General features: G+C 45.8%; 1 protein-coding gene across 1 annotated transcript in view; it reads right to left on the bottom strand.

Annotated features, from left to right (window-relative positions):
• Nucleotides 1-552, bottom strand: part of PCMTD1 (protein-L-isoaspartate (D-aspartate) O-methyltransferase domain containing 1) — a 129417-nt gene extending 128865 nt beyond the window's left edge. Inside the window, exon 1 of the mRNA XM_033933693.1 lies at nucleotides 312-552. The gene's annotated coding sequence lies outside the window, so the exon portion shown is untranslated. The remainder of the gene's footprint in view (nucleotides 1-311) is intronic.
• Nucleotides 553-24874: the final 24322 nt, after the last annotated feature.

Here is a 24874-nt window from a genome sequence, read left to right as displayed (position 1 = left end):
GAACAATGGTATCCCCTCCCCAAAATGATCCTTGAATCTGCAAGCTGCTACATTTTACAAATTACTTCTACATAAAACAAAGGGTGCAAAAAATAAAAGCTGACAGATAAGGAAAAGAATTCTAAAGGCCAAGCAAGCTGTAACACCATGCCACCAATCCAAGAGACAGCAGCTACAAGGGGGAGGGGGGAGCGGTAAGAGTTCGCAGCACAAGACACCGCGCGACCCTCCGCCTGCGCTGGGGCTTTCCAAGCCAACACACAAATACATCACAGCAGCAGCTTCAGTCGCTAGACAAAAGACAAACTCACCCTTCTAGTAGCGTTAAGCGAGACAGATCCATCTCCTTTCCATAGCTACTTAACACACCGGAAGAAAAGAGCACTCGCACGCAGTACGCCCTTCCTTTCTTGGGGGGCTGCTGTTTGCTTTAATACTGATACCTACAGGAGCGGTACGAAGATCGCACCCCTACCCTCCCCCTACCAAATGTGTACACGGAGGGACGAGGGATGAAGAACAGCTGAGAGGATGTAAACACAGCGAGCACGTGACGTGCCCTCACTGGCTCGGCTAAGGCCGCAACGGCGTGACGACCACAGGCGACCAATGGGAAAGACATGAAAACACGAAGGAAGGAAGGGGGGAGGAATGGGACTCTGACGTCACCAACTTCTCACCGGCAGCGGCTCCTTCCCCTCCCCCATCCCTTGCACGCAGTCCTTCAGACAGACAGACAGCTGTTTAGAGAGGATACGCACCGCGCGAGATATAGAGCTACCCAGGCAGGGAGCAGAGGCTCCAAGCCTGCAGCAGTATCTAGGGTATTGAGATGTATTTTAAAAAAAGCAAAACGGTATCGAAACGGGGGCCTAGTGAAAGGTTAGTACCTTGGTTGGTTCCTGCACCTTCTTTCTCTCCAAATTTGTTGTGAAACAAACACTGAAGGAAAATCTTTTAGCCCCCCCTCCCCCTCGCTCACTCTTACTTTATACAGTACTGTACTTGTATTTCCCAGGAAAATGTTCGTCTGCAGCTTATTCCAACTCTTGCAGCTGCTACTTTTTTTTATCCCAAACCTAGTTTCTCTCTCAAAAAAACATTGTTTTGCTTTCTACTGGACAAGCCTCCTCAGGACGGCTCACTTCAAGATAAGAGTTGGGGGCACTGACTTTTGCTTCATGTTAAAAACCCTAACAGAACCTACAGTACAAGCAGGATTTCAGTTCCCCTCTGACCAGGGTGGTTAAAGCCCAAGGTTGAACGGGGGGGCTTCTTTAATTCAGAGAACTAGAGGAAAGGGAATCTGCTACAAATCTCTCTGCTCTAAAATATGAAATCAATGAACAAATTATACTGAATTAACCTGGATATCAACTAATAATCGTTTCCAGAAGAAAAAGGTCTGGAAACTAGGGAAGCCAAAGTTAAAATCCCACTGAAGATGCCTGTGTTCTTGGGTAAATCACTTAATTGTAAACCCTCTGGCAACAAGGGAATAGTTTATTATATTGTACCTGAAACCATAGGCAACAGAACACTTTTTTATTTGGAGGAGGGGGCTCAAAAGCTCTGCCCCAGACCCTGCCCAAGCTCCACCTCAGAACCTACCCCCATAATAATTGTAATAAGAGCATAAGAAGTTGCTGCTGCTGGGTCAGACCAGTGGTCCATCGTGCCCAGCTGTCCGCTCCCATGGTGGCCCCCAGGTCAAAGACCAGCCCTGCCTGCATATGTTCCAATTCAGCAAGAACGAAGACTAGCCTTACCTGCATATGTTCTGGTTCAGCAGGAACTTGTCTAACTTTGTCTTGAATCCCTGGAGGGTGTTTTCCCCTATAACAGCCTCCGGAAGAGCGTTCCAGTTTTCTGGGTGAAGAAGAACTTCCTTACATTTGTATGGAATCTGTCCCCTTTTAACTTTAGAGAGTGCCCTCCCAGGGTAAAAATAACCTAAGTCTATTCCCTTCAGTATCTTGAATGTTTCGATCATGTTCCCTCTCAGTTTCTTCTTTTCAAGGGAAAAGAGGCCCAGTTTCTCTAATCTGTCAGTGTACGTCAACTCCTCCAGCCTCTTAACCATTTTAGTCGCTCTTCTCTGGACCCTTTCGAGTAGTACTGTGTCTATCTACATGTACGGCGACCAGTGCTGGACGCAGTATTCCAGGTGAGGGCGTACCATGGCCCGGTACAGCGGCATGATAACCTTCTCCAATCTGTTTGTGATCCCCTTCTTAATTATTCCTAGCATTTTGTTCACCCTTATCGCCATTCTTTTTTCATATACACACACAATATAATCTTATCAACAATACATAATAGTTAACCACAAAATTAAACTACATTACATTACTGATTTCTATTCCGCCTCAACCTTGCAGTTCTGGGCGGATTAAAAAAGAGACATCTGGACATTTCCAGGATGATTACAAAGAGACTTCTGGACTTTTCCAGAAGAGTTACAAGAAGAAGAACATTTCCAGAGGAGTTACAAGAAGAATGGTGTAGTATAGTTTAGGGAATGGGATATGGCAAGGAGGATTGGGCTATTCCAGTGGATATACAATTCGGGATGCTATACAGATAGGATATAGTGCAGTTTCAATATATATGCAGTTAGGGAAGCAGTTGACAAGCTTGGGCTTTGAGGGGAAGGGTAGGTAACTGGTGAAGAAGGGAGGATGGGGAGTCACACTGAGGGGAATCCAGGTTGGAGTTATGACATCTGTATAAATTTTTTGAATAGATGGGTTTTGATTTCTTTGCGAAAAGATTTGAAATCGCTTGTTATCATCAGCAGGTTGGAGATAGCATGGTCCAATTTCGCTGCTTGCGTCGCTAGCAGACTGTCAAACATCTTCTTACGCTGGGTGCCTTTGAGTAGGGGGTAGGTAAATGGAGTCTTAGATCTTCTTTGTCTAGCGGCGAGATTTTGGTTCAGGCGGTTGTTTAGGTAATTGGGGGCTGAGCCATTTATTACTTTGAATAATAGACAGTATAATTTGAATTGGATTCGCGCTTGTATTGGTAACCAGTGTGAGTCTAGGTAGGCAGTGGTGACGTGGTCAAATTTTCTTAGCGAGTAGATCAGTCTGAGTGCAGTGTTTTGGATTGTCTGTAATTGTTTTAGCATTGTTGCAGGGCAAGGCAGGTAGAGGATGTTGCAGTAGTCCAATAGACCTAGTACTAGGGATTGGACTACGAGCCTATATTGCTCTTTGTCGAAGAATTTTCTGATTTTAGGCAAATTGCGCATGGCTAAAAATGCTCTCTGGGTGGTCTTGTTGATATGGGCTTGCATTGTGCAGCATCTGTCTATTGTTACTCCCAGGAGTTTAAGGGTGGGTTGTATATGGTATTTGGTGGAGTTAATTTCTAGTTCTGTGGTGGAGGGGTTCCTATCCTTTTCGAGGAGTAGAAATTTTGTTTTGTCCGTGTTCAGTTTCAGTTTGTGGTCTGTCATCCATTTTTCCACTGCTTGTAGGGTTTTTTCCAATTTTTCTTTAGAAGTGGGGTCAGGAGAATCGAAGGGTAGAAGTATGGTGATATCATCAGCGTAGCTGAAAGAGGTTACATTTAGGTTGTCTAGGGAGGAACCCAGAGAGGATAAAAAGAGGTTGAAGAGAGTAGGTGAGAGTGGTGATCCTTGAGGTACCCCGCAGGGGTTGGACCATGGATCTGATTTAAGATTGTTTGATTTAACTCTATAAGATCTGGTTTTAAGGAATCCTTGGAACCAGTTATATACCCTGCCTGAAATCCCTATAGCTTCTAGTGTCTGTAGTAGGATGGTGTGGTCAACCAGATCGAATGCTGCAGATAGATCAAGTTGAATTATCAGCATCCTTCTGCCTTTGCTGAGGTGCTGTCGGGCTGTGTCTAGTAGGGTTACTAGTAGGGTCTCCGTGCTGTGGTTGAATCTGAACCCCGACTGAGAGGGGTGGAGAAGATTGTGGTCTTCCAGGTAATTTGTGAGGTATTGGGCAACAAGTTCTATAATTTTGACATATATTGGTATTGAGGCGATGGGTCTATAGTTAGCGGGGTTGTCTATTAGGCCTTTGTGATCCTTCACAATTGGAGTGATTATGATTTCTCCTAGGTGCTGCGGGAATTGACCTTCAGTGAGAGTAATTTGGATCCATTGCATGAGGCTGGCCCTAAATTTGGGGGTGGCGTTAGTTATCAGATATGAGGGGCAGTGGTTCAGGTCAAGTGAGGCTTGACTGCATTTTTTGTAGAGTCGATTCATATCAGTCCAGTTTACTGCAGGGAATTCGGTCCAGATCCTGTCTGCTGCAATGGCTTCTCCTATTGGGGGATTTGTTGTTATCTCGAATAGGTGGGGTCGTGTGTTATTGAAGATAGTCCTGATTGTTGTGATCTTGTTTTTGAAGTGGTCTGCGAGTTGGGTGGCTGTTGGTGGATGCTTTCCTTGAGCTGCTAGGTAAGGTTTGGTGTCGGTGAGTTTTTTTACTAGGTTGAAAAGTTTTTTTGTGCCTACCAGCTTGGAGTAGTAATCTTTTCTTTTTTCCTTGAGCTTGGTCTTGTATTGTTTGATAAGACTTCTCCATGCTATTTTGGATTGATGTTGGTTATTTTTTTTCCAGTTTCTTTCCATTTGTCTGCAGTGCCTTTTGAGTTGGAGAAGTTTGGCGTCGAACCATTTGTCTGATTGTCTGCAGATTTTGTGTTTTGATTTTATTGGAGCTAGCTCATTTATGATTGTTTCGCTTAATGTTTGCCATTGCGGTATGAATTCTTTGAGGTCTATGGATTCGATTTTGGGATCTGCTTTATCCCAGAATGAGCTTGGTTCGATTTTTGGGTGGGTTTTGATGGGGGATTTGTGGGGTTTGTGTTTGTAATTGCATTGAGCCCAGTTGATATTGAAGGTGTATTTATAATGATCTGACCAGAGGGAGGGGTTCCAGGATCTGTTTGAGATGTGTATTTCAGGTGTGTGAGGTTGTTGTGTCATGAATGCTGCAATAAGTAGTTGGTGGCCTTTTTCGTGTGTGGGTTGGGGGTTGAGTATTTGGTAAGATAGTGTTTTGAGGTAGGTGAGTAGGCTTTCAGTTTGAGTGGAGGTATGGTCTTCAAGGTGGAGATTGATGTCTCCTAGTAGCAGGTTGTAGGTTGATGTTAGTGAGTTCTAGAAGATGAAGTCTTGAAGCGTATATTTTGTAGCGCTCCATTTTCCTGGTGCCATATAGCAGAGAATACAGGTTATGGTGTCTTTGATTGTATCGCCAGATAGTTGGCAGGCTAGTAGATCTAGATCGGGTGTAGTGTGTTTGTCTAGGACTTTTATGTTGAGATTGTTTTTAGCTAGAATTGCTAATCCTCCCCCTCGCTTTTTTTCCCTGCAGACTAGCTCTACTTTATATCCCTTAGGGCAGAATTCTGTTATGCAAGGATCTGAGTCAGATGTTAACCAGGTTTCAGCTAGGAATAGGCAGCCTAGTTGTTCTTTAATTATCCAGTCCTTTATTAGGTCTGCCTTTGGGCTTATCGATCTTATGTTCATATATGCACAGGCTATTGAGGTGTAGGTTGTATTGGGATTTTGGGTGCATATTGGATGGAGGAGGTTTCTTGGTTGTGGATGGGTGTAGGATGTTGTTCTTGGCTTGGGGGGTGGTCTTTTTCCCCAAATGGGGGGGATTCTTTTATAGGTGATCGTTGAACAGTCTATCAGATTTCTGGATGGTTGGGGTTTTCTTGAAGGTTGGAAGTGTCTGTTGGACTCTTATAGAATTGGGATGGGGGAGATGTGGTATCCAGATGTTTTCCAATTTGTTAGGAGCGGGAAGAGTAGTAGGAGGGAGAGCAGGAGTTTAGTTGTATAGGGTGTCATTTTTGATTGTATGTGGGGGGCGGTTCTTCTTCAAGATGAGTCTGTGTGCAAATGTGGGGGAGGATTGGCGGTGTTGATCCTGAGGTGGGTTTTAGTTTTGAGATTAGGACTTGAAAGGGGAAGAGCATAAGTTGTCTCCTTACCTTTCAGCTCTTCTGCTGATGTTATGATTGAGTTTTCTTGAGCGAGTGTCGGAATGACTTCTATTGGGAGCGTTGTGTTGTTCGGCATCCTGTGTCTCTTAGCGAAGTCGCTTCGCAAAAGCGCGTGCTAAGGCGCACGCACCTTTGTCGTGCGCCTTCGTCAGCGTGCCGAACGGCGGCGCGCCGTTGGCTCTGCTGGCTTTAGTGCAGGATCCCCTGCTGGCTCGAGGAAGGGGGCGGAGCAGTGCTCTCGCGCTCCGGTGCTGGGCCCCTGATGCTGGTTTCGGTCGGCTCTGCTGGCTGTAGTGCAGGATCCCCTGCTGGCTCGGGGGAGGGGGCGGAGCGGTGCTCTCACGCTCCGGTGCTGGGCCCCCGATGCTGGTTTCGGTCGGCTCTGCTGGCTTTAGTGCAGGATCCCCTGCTGGCTCGAGGGAGGGGGCGGAGCGGTGCTCTCACGCTCCGGTGCTGGGCCCCCGATGCTGGTTTCAGTCGGCTCTGCTGGCTTTAGTACAGGATCCCCTGCTGGCTCGAGGGAGGGGGGCGGAGCGGTGCTCTCACGCTCCGGTGCTGGGCCCCCGATGCTGGTTTCGGTCGGCTCTGCTGGCTTTAGTGCAGGATCCCCTGCTGGCTCGGGGGAGGGGGCGGAGCGGTGCTCTCACGCTCCGGTGCTGGGCCCCCGATGCTGGTTTCGGTCGGCTCTGCTGGCTTTAGTGCAGGATCCCCTGCTGGCTCGGGGGAGGGGGCAAAGCGGTGCTCTCATGCTCCGGTGCTGAGCCCCTGATGCTGGTTTCGGTCGGCTCTGCTGGCTTTAGTGCAGGATCCCCTGTTGGCTCGGGGGAGGGGGCGGAGCGGTGCCCCATACCTCCTACCCATATGCAAAATATAAATTGGTGGGCTTCCCAAAGCCCTAACAGGAAGGAAGGGGAGATTTCAGAGATGTTTGGAGGTTGCATAGAAGAAAAACTGTACACTGGCACTGGTATGGTAATCTTTGTTGTTTGTTTTGAATTTTAAAATAAAAGAAATAAAGTGGAAATAAAGAAGTAAATAAGAAAATGGGTAAATACATGGGGGGCGGGCCCATCAACCAATTAATCCTGCCCTGGCCATGCCTACCTAATGACTAAGCTAAGAAGCTTGGGAGGAGCATACAAGTACAGGATTGGCAGTCAGAAGTGAGAGGCACAAAGGAGAAGCTGCAGGGAAGTTGGAAAAAAACCGCCCGGGTGCGGGCAACAGTTCAGAGTCTCATTGCTCTAGGAGGGAGCCATAGAGCCTGTATTGCAAGAAGAATTGGGTTTGAGCGGATACTCCATATACTTCATCGTGCCCAAAAGAGACACAGAAGACTGGAGACTAATTCTGGATCTAAATTCAGTCAACGCAGCCTTTAAGATTCCCCGCTTCTGCGCTTAAGGAGCATCCGAGACGACGAGACCTTCATCGATGGAGTCATCCAGGAGCTGTTACAGATCACGGAACAGGAACCTGATAAGATCACCCTGGGAACACCCAAAGCATCCAAACCTGTTAACTTGAGAAAAACTGTCGGAATGCAGGAAGTTACTGGAGACGCTGACTCCTGGCAGCTGGTGACTTCCTCCACAGGAAAACACAGAGGACCTAACTCTGTCTCTTTTTCTCACATACAGGGCAGCTCTACATCGACACCACAAATCGTCCTGAGGAACAGATATCAGCTGCTACAAGAAGGTCCTGAGAACGAAGTACGAGATGTTGTTCGGCAGACGGTTCCAGCTCCGGAATCAACAGTAAGGCCCACCCCTAAGAAGCGCAGAGTAGTGGTCATCGGAGATTCGCTGCTGAGGGGCACCGAGGGACCAATTTGCAGATCAGACCTACAATCAAGAGAGGTCTGCTGTTTGCCAGGGGCCAGGATCCGGGATGTAACCACTTGCCTTGACAGACTCATCAAGCCCCGAGTCCACTTCCCCATGATTCTAATCCACGTTGGGACCAACGACACCGCCAGGAGCACCCCGGACAGCATATCTGAAGACTTCAAAGCCCTGGGGGAGAAGCTGAGGAGGATGGATGCGCAGGTGGTCTTCTCCTCGATTCTCCCAGTGAGGGGCAAGGGCAGAGCCAGAGAGGATCGAATAGAGAAGGCGAACAACTGGCTGCGAGGATGGTGCAAGGAGATGAACTTCTGGTTCCTGCACCATGGAGAAGCTTTGCAAGGACTACAGGGACACGACGGGCTACACCTGACCAGAAGAGGAAAGAATGTCCTTGGACACCGTCTAGCCTGCCTTCTTAACAGGGCCGTCTAGCCTGCCTTCTTAACAGGGCTTTAAACTAGGTAAGTCGGGGGAGGGTACAGGCACATACAACATACCTGGCGAACTAAACTGCCAATACTTTTTTGGGGCTGAGGAAAGTAGTCACCGTAATTCTGGGTCAGGGGCGAGTACGAAAACTTTCGAATCGGGGGTATGTTCATATGACAATTATGGGTCACATTGTAATTTTGAGTCTAGAGGGAGCACACATTGTAATTCTGGGTCCAAGGGGAGTACACATTGTAGTTATGAGTCTAGGGAGAATACAAGTACACATTGTAGTTATGAGTCTAGGGAGAATACAAACAATGCTAAAGATGTTCAAGTAGCTCAAGCAGGAACGTCAACACACACAGTTTGGGAAACAAGATCCTGGAATTAGAAACGGAAATAAGGAATGCCGACCTGGATGTGGTGGCAATATCTGAGACCTGGCTCACAGACTCCCACGGGTGGGACATGGTCTTACCGGGTTACAACTTGCTTCGCCGGGACAGGGAGGGCAGAATAGGGGGAGGTGTAGCATTATATACTAAAGATGACATTATGGTCACAAGAATCTCAGATGTCCAGTACACTGGGGAATCCCTTTGGGTTAATTTGGCCAGAGGGAAGGACAAATGCTTGTATCTTGGCGTAATTTACAGACCCCCAAGACAACATGATGACCTGGATATGGAAATAATTAGTGATATAGAAAATATCACCTTGCGTGGGGACACAGTAGTGTTAGGTGACTTCAACATGCCTGATGTGGATTGGGATACACTTACCTCTGCTTCCGGCAGCAGCAGGAGGCTATTAAACTCTATGAAAGGAGCTGGTCTCAAGCAACTGGTGTTGGACCCAACAAGGGATCAGGCAATACTGGACCTACTACTTACCAATGGAGAAAGTGTCACAGAGGTCTCGGTGGGCGACACATTGGCCTCCAGTGACCACAACATGGTATGGTTCAATCTTAGGAAAGGTTTCACTAAATCTACCACACTGACCAAGGTCCTCCAATTCAAGGATACAAACTTCAAAGAAATGGGAGACTTCGTTCATCAGGCGCTACAAGGACAAGCAGAAACCGATAGTGTGGAAGAAATGTGGTCGACTTTGAAAACCACCATACAGGAAGCGACAAACCGCTATGTTAAATTAGTAAGTAAACGGCGAAGGAACAATAAGCCGAAGTGGTTCACTGCGGAGATCTCAGCCCTTATCAAGGAGAAGAAAAAAGCATTCATCTCTTACAAACAATCAGGGAAACAGGTCTCTAGAGCAGACTACTTGACCAAATCAAAAGCCGTCAAAACGGCAGTAAGGGAGGCTAAGTTTCACATGGAGGAGTCTCTGGCAAAAAACATCAAGAAGGGAGATAAATCCTTCTTTAGGTATATCAGCGACAGAAGTAAAAACTCAGGCGGGATTGTACGTCTTAGGAAACCAGATGGAGACTATGTGGAAAAGGATTCGGAAAAAGCCCAACTATTAAATGAATACTTCAGCTCAGTCTTCACCCGAGAAGCGCCGGGACTTGGCCCTCAGCTACAGACAAGAGTTGACTCAGTTGACCCATTTAGTAACTTCGAGTTTACACCCAGCAGTGTCTACAGTGAGCTATCAAGGCTCAAGGTTAACAAGGCAATGGGGCCTGACAACCTACACCCCAGGGTGCTAAGGGAGCTGTGTGATGTCCTGGCGGAGCCACTGTCCAAGCTCTTCAACCTCTCCCTTAGGAAAGGCAGCATCCCGTCGGACTGGAGGACGGCTAACGTCATTCCACTCCACAAGAAAGGCTCCAAGATGAAGACAGCAAACTACAGACCAGTGAGTCTAACATCGATAGTGAGCAAACTAATGGAAACTCTAATAAAACACCAATTGGATAAGATCCTGGATGAGGAGAATCTACGGGATCCCCGTCAAAATGGATTTACAAAAGGGAGATCGTGCCAATCCAACCTGATCAGCTTCTTTGACTGGGTGACGGGGAAGCTAGATATTGGGGAGTCCCTGGACATCGTGTACCTGGACTTTAGCAAAGCATTCGATAGCGTACCACACTGCAGGTTGCTGAGCAAGATGAGTTCTATAGGATTAGGTGACACATTGACGAAATGGGTTGGGAACTGGCTTGGAGGTAGGCTTCAAAGGGTGGTGGTGAACGGCACACCCTCTGAAATGACGGAGGTGATCAGTGGAGTGCCACAGGGCTCGGTCTTGGGCCCAATCCTATTCAACATCTTTATAAGGGACTTGGCAGAAGGGCTTCGGGGTAAAATAACATTATTCGCCGATGACGCCAAACTAAGTAATGTAGTGGGCAAATGCACAATAGATGATGTTTCAATGCCCGAAAACATGATGCACGACCTACTCCTACTGGAGCGCTGGTCTAGGTCCTGGCAACTCAACTTCAATGCCAAAAAATGCAAAGTTATGCACCTGGGCAACCAAAATCCATGCAAGACTTACACCCTAAATGGAGAGATCCTAACAAGAACTGAAGCAGAACGTGACCTAGGGGTGATCGTCAGTGAGGACATGAAGGCTGCCAATCAAGTGGAGCAAGCTTCATCCAAAGCAAGACAAGTAATAGGTTGCATACGCAGGGGTTTCGTCAGCCGAAAGCCTGAAGTCATTATGCCGCTGTATAGATCCATGGTGAGGCCCCATCTGGAATATTGTGTGCAATTCTGGAGGCCGCATTATCGCAAGGATGTGCTGAGACTGGAGTCGGTTCAGAGAATGGCCACCCGTATGCTCTCGGGACTCAAGGATCTCCCATACGAGGAACGGCTAAACAAATTGCAGCTATACTCACTCGAGGAGCGCAGAGAGAGGGGGGACATGATCGAGACGTTCAAGTACCTCTCGGGCCGCATAGAGACGGAGGAAGATATCTTCCTTTTCAAGGGTCCCACGACAACAAGAGGGCATCCGTGGAAAATTAGGGGAGGGAAACTACGAGCTGACACCAGGAAAAGGAGGGCACATGATGGGGAGAAAAGGATTGAGTTAGGGAAACACTGGAGGGGTGAGGGAAATAAATGGCAAGCTTTAGATAGACAGTAAAAAAGGACATTGATGAGAGGGTAGTAAGAATGTAATCTAGACATATGCAGAAAAGGAAAATGAGGGAAAAAAGGGAAAGAGATTGCAGAGGAGAGGTGTGGGAGAGGGAAGGAGAGGAGAGAGATGCCAGACCAATGGGGGGTGAAAGGAGAGATGGAAGGGGGAGGCATAGAAGGGGCATAGAAGGAGAGAAGATGCCATATAGAGGAAGAGAGACGGCAGACAGTGGATGGAAAGAAAAGAGTTACAAGAAGATGTGGAAAGCAGAAACCACAGAAGACAAAGGTAGAAAAAAATTTTGTATTTATTTATGCTTTAGGAGACATGTGTCACTGTTTCTGTGGTGCACTGTATGCAGAGTCCAGCTTCTTACTGGTTCAATTTAACCTTTGTCTATGTATTTCTATTTTATCCCCCCTTTTACAAAACTGTGGAGCGTTTTTTAGCGCCAGCTGTGGTGATAGCAGCTCTGATGCTCAGAATTCTATGAGCGTCAGAGCTGTTACCACCATGGCTAAAATTCACACTACAGTTTTGTAAAAGGGGGAGGGGTTAGTATGTGATGACATATTCCATACTAGGCGAAGGTGTTTTCTGTGTTCTGTGTGTTCGAAAGACATGTTTTTTTATTAGGATTGACTGCAGATTGATCTGTACTAGTCTGGCTTGTTTAGTTTTACAATGGGTGTATTGATGTACTGCTCACTGCAGTATGTAAGATGCTGCCTCTTCCTAGATACTCATGTGTGACATGTGGCTTGTTACTAAAAATCATGTTTTTCGTACAGATGGGGGGGGTGTTGTCAAAAAATGATGGGCCCCGGGTGCCACATATGCTAGGTACACCACTGCTTTCACCCTTCTCCCCAGAACTAGCATTATTCCCATCCTACCGCCGCATCTACCTTTAGTTTTCTGTAAAGTGGCCAGGTGGCGGTAGTGATTCTCTGCTGCTGGTCCCTGCATCTTCTCCCCACTGCAGCCCACCCTATCTGACAACTTCCTGTTTCCACTGGGGCAGGCTGCAGTGGAGAGAAGACGCAGGGACCAGTTTTAGGGAATTGCTACCACCGCCCGACGACTATTACGAAAAACTAAAGGTAGATGCGACAGCAGGGGGTTAGGATGTGCATGTGTAAGATACATCTGTAGAACTTGCAGGAACTTTACCATTTATTCAGTGGACCCTTCTCTTCTTTCCATTATAGAATCAATACCTGAGCATTTTGTAGGCACGTCCTGTCATATACAAAGCAATACATTTTAACTGAGCTGTTTAAGTAAAGTTTTGTTTGTTATAAGTATATAAGATCCAACTGAATTTTATTTTATTTTTTGACCAGAAGACATGGTTTTCAATTATTTGTCCTGGTCAGCATAGTGTGCATTCTGACCTAAATGTCTTCTGATGAATTTAATTAGATTATAAAAATGCATCTAATTATCCAAAATAGTATCACATGATATCTTTGAAACTAAGATGCATCACTCTTTGTAAACCTATCCTGTATAAATAAACAAAACTGAAAAGCTCACCAGACTGTCATATGATTGTTTGTTTTAACTTCATATTTAGTTTCACTGTTCCTATGCTGTGTTTGGATTATTATGGCACTTATTTTAGAAGCGCTATTTACAATGTGGCCATGGCTACTTCAGTATATTAATGTCCACATTACATTCATTTGAAGATTTGTATGTAGTATATGCTCTGGATCAGTGGTCTCAAACTCAAACCCTTTGCAGGGCCACATTTTGTATTGGTGGGTACTTGGAGGGCCTCAGAAAAAAATACTTAATGTCTTATTAAAGAAATTACAATTTGCATGAGGTAAAACTCTATAGTTTATAAATCTTTCCTTTTGACTAAGTATTAATAATAATATTGTAATTTATAGCTAAAGAGACATATGATCAAGAAACTGTTATATTTTACTTTTGTGATTATGATAAACATACTTAGGGCCTCAAAATAGTACCTGGTGGGCCGCATGTGGCCCCCGGGCCGCGAGTTTGAGACCACTGCTCTGGATAAAAGTGCATTTTCATTGAAATCACATTACAATATTCAATAGATTAAAGAAGGAGGAGGTTGGTGTGATGAGCCAAGCGGTCATTTCCCAGGACCTGCAGTGCTCCGGGCCAGGTTTTCTAACAGCCCTCTCTGTATTCACACAAATATACACTCTTAGAATGTATAATGAACACTTTTATTGATATACAGGACCTTAGTTCCTTCACAAGCTCAGAGAAACCAAAGCTCTAGACTGTAAGTTCAGTTTCTTAGTCCAGTGTAACAGTTTGGGCTATATACAGCATGAATTCCCATTCAGTGTTTATTCAATTAGTTCTCAGCAATTTCAAAACCTGTGTTGCTTACCTCAGCCACACCAGACATTAGTTGTTTCTTTCACAGCAGTGTTAGGCTCTTAAGCAGACAGCCTCAACCAAATAAACATTGGATTACCTTAGCCAGCACCTTTCCTGTCCAAGCTTCCCCCAGGGTTCTCCTTAACTAAGGTGACCATACGTCCTGTTTTGAACGGGACCGTCCCATTTTTAGATCCCCTGTCCCATTGTCCCCACACACAGCTTCGGGACGCTGAAATGTCCTGTTTTCAGGGACAGTATCCCAAAGCTGTGCATGGGGACAATGTTTTGATGTGTGTATTTTATTGTCTAAATTGTGATACTGTTTATGTAATTAAATGATTGCTGAAGTATTGTAAAAGAAAAAAAAGCTTCTAAAATTTTTTTTATTTCACATCCATGTCAAACGTGACGGCTGCCCAACCGTTTCACACCGTTTCGTCAGGGGCTATGCATCCTTTGAATATATGCACCAAAAATTATATGAAATTCCCTGAATATGCAAAAATATCCAGCACATGCACAGCTCGTCTCATGTGAAACGGTTGGGCAACTGTCAGGCACAAAAGATAAGTGCCTTCCTTTCTTTAGCACCTTAAGCATTAAATGCACTTTATATTTATTAATTGTCATTAAATTAAAAAGATTTGAGCACAAGTCACTTACCAAGACCAATGATGAATTACCACCCCAGTAAGGGCATGAAAAATCATTAAGTAGTGCCTTGGGTATTTGAGGTCTGATTAATCAATTTGACTTGATATCAATTTGTTCTCTGATATATCTCTCTATCCTTGCCAATCAAGTACACCTGTACTCATTGATGATCTTCCCTATGGTCAATGGGATCTTTCATCAGGACAATGCAACATATCATACCACCAGAATTGTTATGAGTGGTTTGCAGAGCATGACCAAGAATTCTAGCTATCGTATTTTTCGCTTTATTAAATGCTCCTGACCATAAGACGCACCCTAGATTTAGAGGAGGAAAACAAGAAAAAAACATTCTGAACCAAATTCTCCTTGCCAGGCTTTGCACCCAATCCCACACTCCTTACCAAGCTCTGCACCCTGTCCCCCCTCCCTGCCAGGCTCTGTACCCTGTCCCTTCTCTGGTGGTCTAGTGGTAGGCCAGGACAGGCAGGGACAGGGAACAGGGCAGGTAGAGATAGGGCAGGCAGGCCTAGTTGCTGGCAGGCAGATAGGGACAGGGCAGGCAGGGACAGGGCGAGCAGGCAAGTAGGGACAGGGCGGGCGGGTAGGTAGGTAGGCAGGCAGGCCTCACCCCTCCCTTTCTATTTTTAATTCAGCAGGGCAGGCAGGCAGGACCCAGCCTCTCCCTCCTCCCTTCCACAAAGGCAAGCAGCAGGTGGACCCAGGCCTCTTCCTCTTTACCCCCCAGGCAAGCCCTGGCCCTCTTCCTCCTCCCTGACACCTCCTGCACATACCTTTTCTTTTATCTTCTGGACGTGGCGCCTCGCTGAGGGCAGTGCGCCAAGCTGGCTGCCTGGTTCCTGCCGCTTCCTCTGAGAACTTCCGGCTGCCTCCTCTTCCATTTTCTCACGTAGCGGCGTACCAGGTTGCCTGCCTGGTCCCACGCTGCTTCCTGCGAGAACTGAGTTCTCATGGGAAGTGGTGCAGGACCAGGCAGCCCGATTAAAAAAAAAAAATAATAATAAACCCCCTCCCCAACAAGTGCCCTGAACCCCACAAAAAAATTTGCCCCACAGCCTGCTCTCTGCTGCCCCGACTCTCCCGCTCTCGCCCCAAATTTCTCCTGCCCTTCCTGCACTGGAAGCCCGTGGTTTTAACCCGCTGATTAAAGCGGGTTAAAACCATGGGCTGGGGGTGGCACGTGATGCCGGGACAAAGAACGGATGTGCCTCTGAGTAGCTTTGGGCCTCGCAGACGTATCTTGCATTCCTACCAGCGTTGTGCTAATCTCTGAGGAAGCGGTAGCTCTCACCTCTCTGCGCCTGCTACGCGATTTCCAAGTCGCACGGAGTGAGTAGATGGCAGCAAAATCAACCCGATGCACGAAGGACAGACTGCGGGTGCAGTACGGCAAGATGGCGGAGGCGCACGAGGCACCTGTATATACGCTTGAAGCGGCCGCCGTCCAGGAACTCACCCGGTTATAGACACTGGTTATGGAAGATAAATTGGCCACCATCCACACCTTTATGGAGGGCATCAAGTAGAGCTTGGACTCCCAGGCTGATCGGCTTCAGCGTGCTGAAGACCGGATAGCTCAGCAAGACGACACTGCGGCTAATTTTGAAAAGCGTCTACGCACCCTGGAGTCCGCTAACAAATCTATGGTGGAGCGCCTTGAGGATCAAGAGAACAGGGGACGGCGAAAGCATCTACGTTTTTTGGGGGATCCCTACTGAAGTACGGGATGTTGATCTTCAACAGTGGCTGGAGGACTGGCTGCCTCGGGCCGTAGCACTACCTGATCCTTTGGCGCCCTTTTCCATCGAACGAGCATACCACTTGAGGGCCCGCTGTGACGAGGATCCGTGGCCTAGGCCGATCTTTGCCAAATTCCTTAACTTTGCTCTAAAAGAGCGCATATTGGCCCATTACCGTCGGGGTAAAGATCTTAATCTGCAAGTGGAAGGCCACAAAGTGCTAATCTTCCAGGACTTTCCCCCCAGGTTTCTTCACGGCGCAGAGCCATGGCGCCCCACTGCAGTGAACTGTTCAAGCGTAACATTCGCTTTTCTCTCCTGTTTCCCGCTGAGAGGAGGAGGGAGATGGAAAGAAGAAAAATCATGGAAAAATTCTGATATGGGAAAATCCTTTTAAGTCCTGAAGATAAAACAGGTGAAGTAGGATAACTAAGAAAAGCCAAAGCTCACAGAAGCTTTTGTCTCTCTCTCTGCAACTGACATCTACCTTATCTATTCTGTAGCTGATGGAAATAGTAGATTAACTGTAAAAGATATTGCACACAATTTACCAGAAGGCATGCAAGGATGAAGAAATACCCAGTTTTTAAGCAAAAGTTAACTACTGTGTCAGTGAAACTTGAGAGAAAATAACAGGTCCTGATGCTGCGGTCTAGCATCAGGGCCCACCCAGCCAGATACCATGAAGAGATAAACACAGACCATGGTCCGAAGATAGAATTCTCAGAAGATAGAATTCTCAAGAAATATCATCTAATAGCAAGTGTCAGAGATATTTGCAGTTGGGAGGGGGTCTTATGCTCGGAAATGCTTATATGGTATAGAGAGAGACATTTCTGGGAAAAGGTTAGGTTTTACGGAAAACAGGGCGAACATATAACATGACGCAGGTCAACCAGCCAATAAAGGAATGTAACTAGGCAGTAATGCATAGGAAAGTAGCCAATAAGGATGTATCATGTGATATAGGCCAATGTGGTGTTGGCCACTAAGAAATGTATAAAAACCAGGCCTTTAGAAGGGAGAGGGGAGAACAGACATCAGAGGATCTACAGGCCTGGAGATCACCTTCTGTTACGCTATATGCTGAATGATTTATTCCTGTAAGCTGTTATTGATTGACAAAATAAATATATACTTATTGAAACCAGTATATAGCGTGCGAGGTCTCATTACCGAAGTAGGCCTGGACAGCTGCCTACATCACCGCCCAGGCTAGAGTGATCTACAACACCACTACTGTGTTTTACAATACACCCGCTGAGCTGGAGGGGTTCCTGAAAACTCTTCCTGCTATGGTTCCTGGGGACCACCGCGCTTCATGATAATGTCTCAAAACCATGGGCTCCCTGGCCTACAAAAAGGCAAAAAAGGAAAACGTTAAAAAAAAAAGTTGCGATGCCCCCCCCCCCCCCGCTCCACGTCGATACCCCAACCCCACGCGCCGATGCCCCATAAAAAGCAGGAGGGTTGCCAACTCCCTCCTGCCATGTTATCCTCCTCGTCTGGCCAGGCCCAGCCCACCTACCTCCCTGTTGCAAAATCTAGTCAGGCCAGATGGCCGGGCCGGGCCAACACACCCAACTCCCAATAAACAAACCGTAGGAGGGATACCAACTCCCTCCTGCCACCCACCCCGAACAGCCCCTACCCATTCCAAGCCCCCTTTCCACCCCCCTCCATGTACCTTTAACGGAGCAGGAGGGATGCTCAACCTCTCCTGCTCCAATGACTTCCGCAATGACTCTGAGGCCTTAGGTCCCACCCCGTTGCATTATGTGATGCACAGGTAGGAGCCTAAGGCCCTGATTGGCTCAGGCTCCCACCTTGGGAGGGGCCTGGGGTGCCTGAGCCAATCAGGGACTTTCTTAGGTCTGAGCCTAAGGAAGTCCCTGATTGGTCAAAGCAATAGCCAATCAGGGATTTCCTAAGGCTCAGCTCTAAGGAAGTCACTGATTGGCTCAGGTGGTCTTGGCCCCTTCCAAGGTAGGAGCCTGAGCCTATTAGGGCCTTAGGCCCCGCCCCGTGCATCACATGATGCGCCAGGGTGGGACCTAAGGCAGAGTCGTCGCAGGAGTCATTGGAGCAGGAGGGGTTGAGCATCCCTCCTGCTCCGTTAAAGGTACGGGAAAGGGGGGTGGAAAGGGGGCTTGGAATGGGTAGGGGGTGTCCGGGGGGGGGTGGCAGGAGGGAGTTGGCATCCCTCCTGCAGTTTGTTTATTGGTGGGCCCGGCCAGCCAGCCTGACTAGATTTTGCAACAGGGAGGGAGGTAAGCCAGGCCGAGCCAGGCCGGGCCAGGCCAGACCAGGAGGGTAACATGGCGGGAGGGAGTTGGCAACCCTCCTGCCTTATGTGGGGCACCGGCGCGAGGGGGGGCATCGCAACTTTTTTTTTTACTTTTTCTTTTTTAAAACTTTTTTGTCAGGCAAGGAGCCCATGGGGAGGGCAGCATCGGGTGATTGCAGGAGGGAGTGGGTCGCCAAGGGGGGCCCTCAGCCATTTTATGACAGGCATGCCTATCTTTTTTTTTTTTTTTTTTTTTATGGGGCAGATATTTTGCGTGTGTAACACACAAAAAATATCTGTGCCTTGGAAAAAAATGAATAAAAAGACAGGCAGGCCTGTCAAAAAACCTGCAGACCTGTCGGTAATTCAGCAGTCGGGTTTGTCAGTAGTAAAACCCGACTCAAAATAGCCAAGCAATTGTTAGTGAATCAATCGCTTGGCTATTTTGCATGGGGTTTTACTAATTTGCATGGAAGGATTGGGATCGGATCGCTATAGGCCTTAGTGAATAGTGCAGGAGGGAAATTTGGTCACGAAGGGCTCGCAAACCGATCGGTGAATCTAGCCCATTATCACCTTAGCTGTTTCTTTGCCATTGTCTGTTTTGCATCTTATTCCTTGATTTCCTTTTGTTTATCCTAGAGGATATAATTGTCAAAAGTTCAGGTTATATCAGTATATCAACTCTCTTGCCCTTCCCTGCAGTTCAAGCCCGTGATTTTAATCCGTGGGCTTAAAGCGGGTTAAAACCACAGGCTTGCGAAGAAAAAAAAGCTAAAAAAAATAAGTTTCCTGCTCTGCCGGGCACGGAAGGCCAGCATATGTACAGACTGTCTACAGATGGTCTGTGCATGCGTCAGGATCGCTATAGAGCAATCCGGGTGCTCTGTTGGGGGCGTGATTACGATCGCATGAGGGTGATTTGTGAATCAGCCCCCCCCGGACACGGATCGGATCCCTCATCGATCCAATCCGATCCATGCCCTTAGTGAATCTAGGCCTAAGTGAAATAAGAAACAGGAAAGCAAGTGTTTATAAAATAATTAATTGTATCCAAGACAATAGATATAGATGTGAGCTTAATCCAAATAAATAAATAAATAGAGATTAGCAGATCTCTGTAGAAGCTGAGTGTATGAAATGGTCCTAATTCAATGTGCCTGATTCACTAACCTGCCTGATCGTGACCGATCCGTGTCCAATCCGGGCAGGGCCAATCGATTCAGGAAGGAAGAATATTCAAATGGGGGCAATTGGAGGCATGCCCCCATCCGAGGACATGGATCGCTAGGTAGAGATCCCCACGCATGCGCAGACCATCTACTTTGCCTATAGATGGTCTGCGCATGCGTTTGCTGTCTGTTTTTGCTGGGGGGGTTAAAACAATTTTTTACTGGCCCCGACTCTCCTGCTCTCCCAGGAAAGGGCGATCCCCGTTGGCAGCAGCCTATTCCCCTTCGCCAACTCGACACTCGACATAGCGGCGCTAAAGTTCACTGCTCAAGCGACCCTGCTGCATGAAGAGCCACAGCTAGCCCCGGCGAGTCCCTGCCGCGAAGAGCCACAGCTAACTTTTTTTAAAGCAGGCATAATTATTGACTCTCCTGCTCTCTGCCGCCCTCCCCCACAGTGCAACTCTGCTTTAAATCCGCAGGTTAAAATCATGAGCTCGCACTGCGGGGAAGGGTGGCAGAGAGCAGGAGAGTCGGGGCGGCAAGAGCAGGGTAAGGGCTAGCCTACGGTGCTTTCTGGGAAGGAGAGGCGGCAGAGAACAGGGTGCTTTTGATGGGGCAGAGAGCAATTTTTTAGACAAGCGACTGGTCCTCACCAGTCGCTTGTTTTTTGATCAGCCAGCCAGTCGGTGAGTCAGGAAAAAGTGTAATGAATCGCGTCCTTCCTGCTTTGCATGCATTTTCCCCTCATTTGCATGCACGGATCAGGATCGATCTGTACACAGGTTAGTGAATCGGGTCAGAGGGAAATCGAGTCGCAAAGGGCTTGCAAACTGATCGGTACACGATCGGTTTGCTTAGTGAATCTAGACCAATGTTCAGTGCTGTATGAGCACTGTAGAAATAATAAATTGTTCTTATAAAGAACAGGGGATGGGGTATAGAATAATGATGGATCTTTAGGCTTGTCCACCCTCTGACTGTACATTTGTTCCTTCTCTTCATCTCACTCCTCAGGAGTCTAACCAAACAACCAAGTTTATAATTAAAAGAAAAAAAAAAAAAAACCAAAACAGGCCTATCCTCATTTGGGCATCTGCCTCTAGTTCCCAGAGCCTAACTTGCCAGTGATACTCTCTTTTGATGTGCACAGATCTTTCTTTGATTCTCATGAACACCTATGTGTTAATTTCTTCTTGACAGGAGCTAAATTAGCATTCTGCTTGTTGCCATAACATTCTTTTTGAGATCCCAAACCTTTGCTAGTAAAAGACTGCAAACTTCCTCTCAAAAGAAGTGACATTTGTCTGCCAGTTGGCAAATTAAGGTCAAATCTTCATGTTGTGTATGCAGTATCTCCCTGAGATCATAGCTCAAGCCTAGGCTTGCATTGGCCAAGCAACCTGGCCAAAATATGCTGTGGGATACTGACTTTTCCTGATTTATTTTTGGCCAGACCTGTTATACCTCTAACAACTTCAGTAATGCTTGTTGCAGTTTTCCTGGTCTTGCCGCATCTGGTCAGGTAGAGCCGACATTTCAGTCATTATGCTGTGGCTTTCTTCAGGGTATACTCTGAGGTCTGCAGTATATCTTTATACAGTATATAATGGTCCTCAAACTTGATTGGTAGTGACTTGAGGTGAATGAGATGAGCTTGACATGAATTAAGTGGGTTTGAGAACCCACTATACTGTATATAAAGATAAATTGCAGATCTCACAGCATACCCTGAAGATACAGACCCTCTCTCCCTCCCTCCAACCCATCTCCCATATCTCCCACCTATCTCCTCTGCTAAAGTTAAATCTTTGGGCCTGCCAGCAGCATCAACGAGGTGAGTCTGCTGCCGTTAGCCTACCCCAGAAACCTTCATTCTGCAGCTGTCCCGCCTACGTAAGAACATGAAGTTGCAGAATGAAGGCTTTTAGGGCAGGCCAATGGCAGTAGGCTGGCCCAATGATTTAACTTTAGCAGAGGAGGTAGCTGGGGGATGGAAGAGGAAACTGTGGGCAAGCTGCTCAAATTTTAGAAAGATATCCAGACACCTGGGTAGTCCTCTAAAAAGAGGACATATCCGGGTAAATCCGGACATCTGGGAAATTCATGAATAAAATCATTTTCAAAGTTGAGGAAGCTGTAGAACTAGAAGATATAAAATGAAGTTGCAAGAAAATAAACTTAAAAGCAGTATCAGAAAATACTTTTCTATGGATGCCTGGAATGCTCTCTCAGTAGAGGTGGTAGGGACAAAACAATAAACTGAAAAAAGGCATGGGATAAACACAGAGAACCTCTACATAGTAAGAGAATGGGATCAAAGCAAAGAAAATTATTTTCACACTTCAAAAAAGACAGAGGCCCTTTTGCAAAGCTGTAGTTGTGAATACTGGTGTGACAATTGAATGGGCTATATCGCATTTGCACATGAGACTCGCTACCATAGCTTTGTAAAAGGGGCCCATAGAGAAGTGCAGCCTGCATAGGCATAGAGGAGGTAACCTTAGGGATATCAGATTTTACATATGTAAAATCTGAATCTATAGACCTGCCTTCAGGCCTGCGCAGTTCTACCCATTCCCACCCCCTTACGCCCACACCACGCCCCAGCCTCGCCCCATAGCCCAGCTCCCTCAGCCTGCTTATCGGTCGGGAGGGCATCCAAGCATACGTGGATGCCCCCTTCCCCCCCCCCCCCCCCATGATCTGCTTTTCTGAACCTGGACAAAGTATCAGGTTTTGAAAAGCCATCCAGACACCCAGACATGCCCTCTATAAAGAGGACATGTCCGGGTAAAAACAGATGTCTGGTAACCCCAGGTAACCTGTACATTTTGCAGAATGGTTTTGTATGGCTCTAGCCACCTTGCTGATCAGACTAAATGGACTATGCTGGTCTATAGCTGTCATTTGTTATGCTACTAGATAAGGACATGCATTTGGTTCATTAATGCTTCTTTAAAATTTTTAGCAAGAGCACAATTGATTTTAACAAGCATTAACCTATGAATTAATGTGCACATAATTGATTTGCATGTGCTCAAAAGCTGTAATATGCATTAAAAAGAAGTTATTAAAATGAACATGTGAAATGAAAAAAAGAATAGAATAAATAAAACTAAAAATGAATTGAAAGTTTATGGTCAGTACACATCCCTAGTATTAGAAGATATGTAGAATTACTTAGAATGGCAACTCCTGTCTCCATTGAGATTATGTCATATTTTAAGTATCAAGTTACCTAGGATTTATAAGGACAATAGAATTTTATTCACTACATGGCAGACATTGAAATTTATTAATAACTTAACACCTATTCTGATTCATTTATCTACGTGTCAGTCCTTGTGGTTGAACTCTAATATTCAAATTGGTGAGTCTAAGATCCTCTGGAAGAACTGGTTGCAGGCGGGTATACGCACACTGGATGACGTGTTATCAGATGGAAAGCTGCTTGACTTTTCATGACTGCAGCAAACATTTGGTATCGCAAAGTCTCACGTATATAAGTGGTTGCAGTTGAAGCAGGCCATTCAGAAGGGGTTCCCTGATTGGCGAAATTTAAAAACTCAGTATAGCTTACCGGGTCTGTGCTTCCAGACAGATTTGCTAGGGCATCAGGCAGCCAAGTGGTACAAATTAATATCTGAATTCTTGAATAAAAAACCAAAAACTAGTCTTCGAGACATATGGAGCATTGAGATTAAGCAGCAGATTTCTGCATCTCAATGGCCACGAATTTGGACTTGGAGGATGAGATGTATAGCGTCAACATCTATGAGACAAACATGGGGTTTTTTTTGTTGCATAGAAGTTTTTGGACCCCTTGTAGACTACAAAAATTAGATAGTTCTAAGTCAAATAGATGCTGGCACTGTCATTTCAATATAGAGTCACTGGATCATCTGCTCTTCTTTTGTCCCTTGATACTTAAATTTTGACAATCCATTTGGAGTCAAATCAATAGAATACTGGAAGTTCCAGTGACATTGACATATGATACAGTGCTGTTTGGCAAGTTATTGAGGGCCAAGAGTCCAATAACTTCATGTAATAATAGACTACTTTTCATCATGATGGGAGTTACCATACAGCTCAATTTAAAAAATTGGAAAAATTGGGACAGGTTAAACTACAGTTTTTGGTGGGAATCCTTGTGCCAAACTTATAAATTAGAACTTATGAGTGCAATACAATTGGGACATTATAAGAAATTCAAGGAGGTTTGGGACCCATTGACAAAATTTTGTAAAGATTGATTTTTAGTTTAACCCTTTGATTATACACGTCCAGGATGGGTGGGAGGGGGGGATATGCCTTTAATTTATTATTCGATCACACTTTTGTTTGTCTTAATCATTGGTGTTACTCTTGATTGTCTTTATGCTGTATGAAAGGGTGAGTGGGGGAAAGGAATATGTATTTATTATATCATTATATCAGTTGATGAAATTAAATGCTGTTTATTTGTACATTGTTTGATAATATGTTGAACTTGATGTTAGTTTTTAAAATGAATAAAGATAAAAAAAGAAGAAGATATGAATAGTAAAATGCAAGTATTGTATTTTTATTGTGAAGAGTGATCTATCTATCTATCATTTTGCAAAATGCTATTGTATATGCCCTGAATATTGCATAGGTCACCCAAAGTAGGACATGGATCAGATATCCACTTGCAAACTAATTAGCTAATTAGGTGATACAAATCAGTTATTGACATTAATAAGCACTAAATTGTCAGTAATTACGAGTTATGCATGGATCTTCCCTATGCCCTGTTTATAACATGCGTGCCTAAATTTCATAGCACATAATTTCAAACAGGGTATGACCATGGGATGGGCATGGACAGGTATGGGGCATTCTCAGAAATTATGAACAATTATAGAATACCTGCATTTGTGTGCCTAACTGCTATCATAAAGGTGAAAATTGCCTTGCCCAAAGTTAAGTGTGACATGCATGCTATGCCAGTATTTTATAAAGGTTGTTCCATGCAGAGCACCCTTTACAAAATACCAGCCTACACACATCATTTTGGTGCTTAACTTTGGGCACCATTTACAGAATCTAGTGATACCTAATCTGCCCTGCAATGGCAAAATGAAGGAAGTGCCTATCTTTATTTAAATACTTGGGAAGTGCCTATCTTTATTGAAATACTTCTTTCTTTTTTGCCATTGCAGGGCAGTAGTGCAATGAGTATATACTGCTGAGTCATATTCATTAAAATAGTTCATAGACAGTGGAGCG

Source organism: Geotrypetes seraphini, chromosome 2, assembly GCF_902459505.1.
Source record: "Geotrypetes seraphini chromosome 2, aGeoSer1.1, whole genome shotgun sequence".
NCBI classification, from domain to species: domain Eukaryota; kingdom Metazoa; phylum Chordata; class Amphibia; order Gymnophiona; family Dermophiidae; genus Geotrypetes; species Geotrypetes seraphini.
Note: the sequence above shows the minus strand (reverse complement) of the source record. Positions and strands in the feature narration are given on the sequence as shown.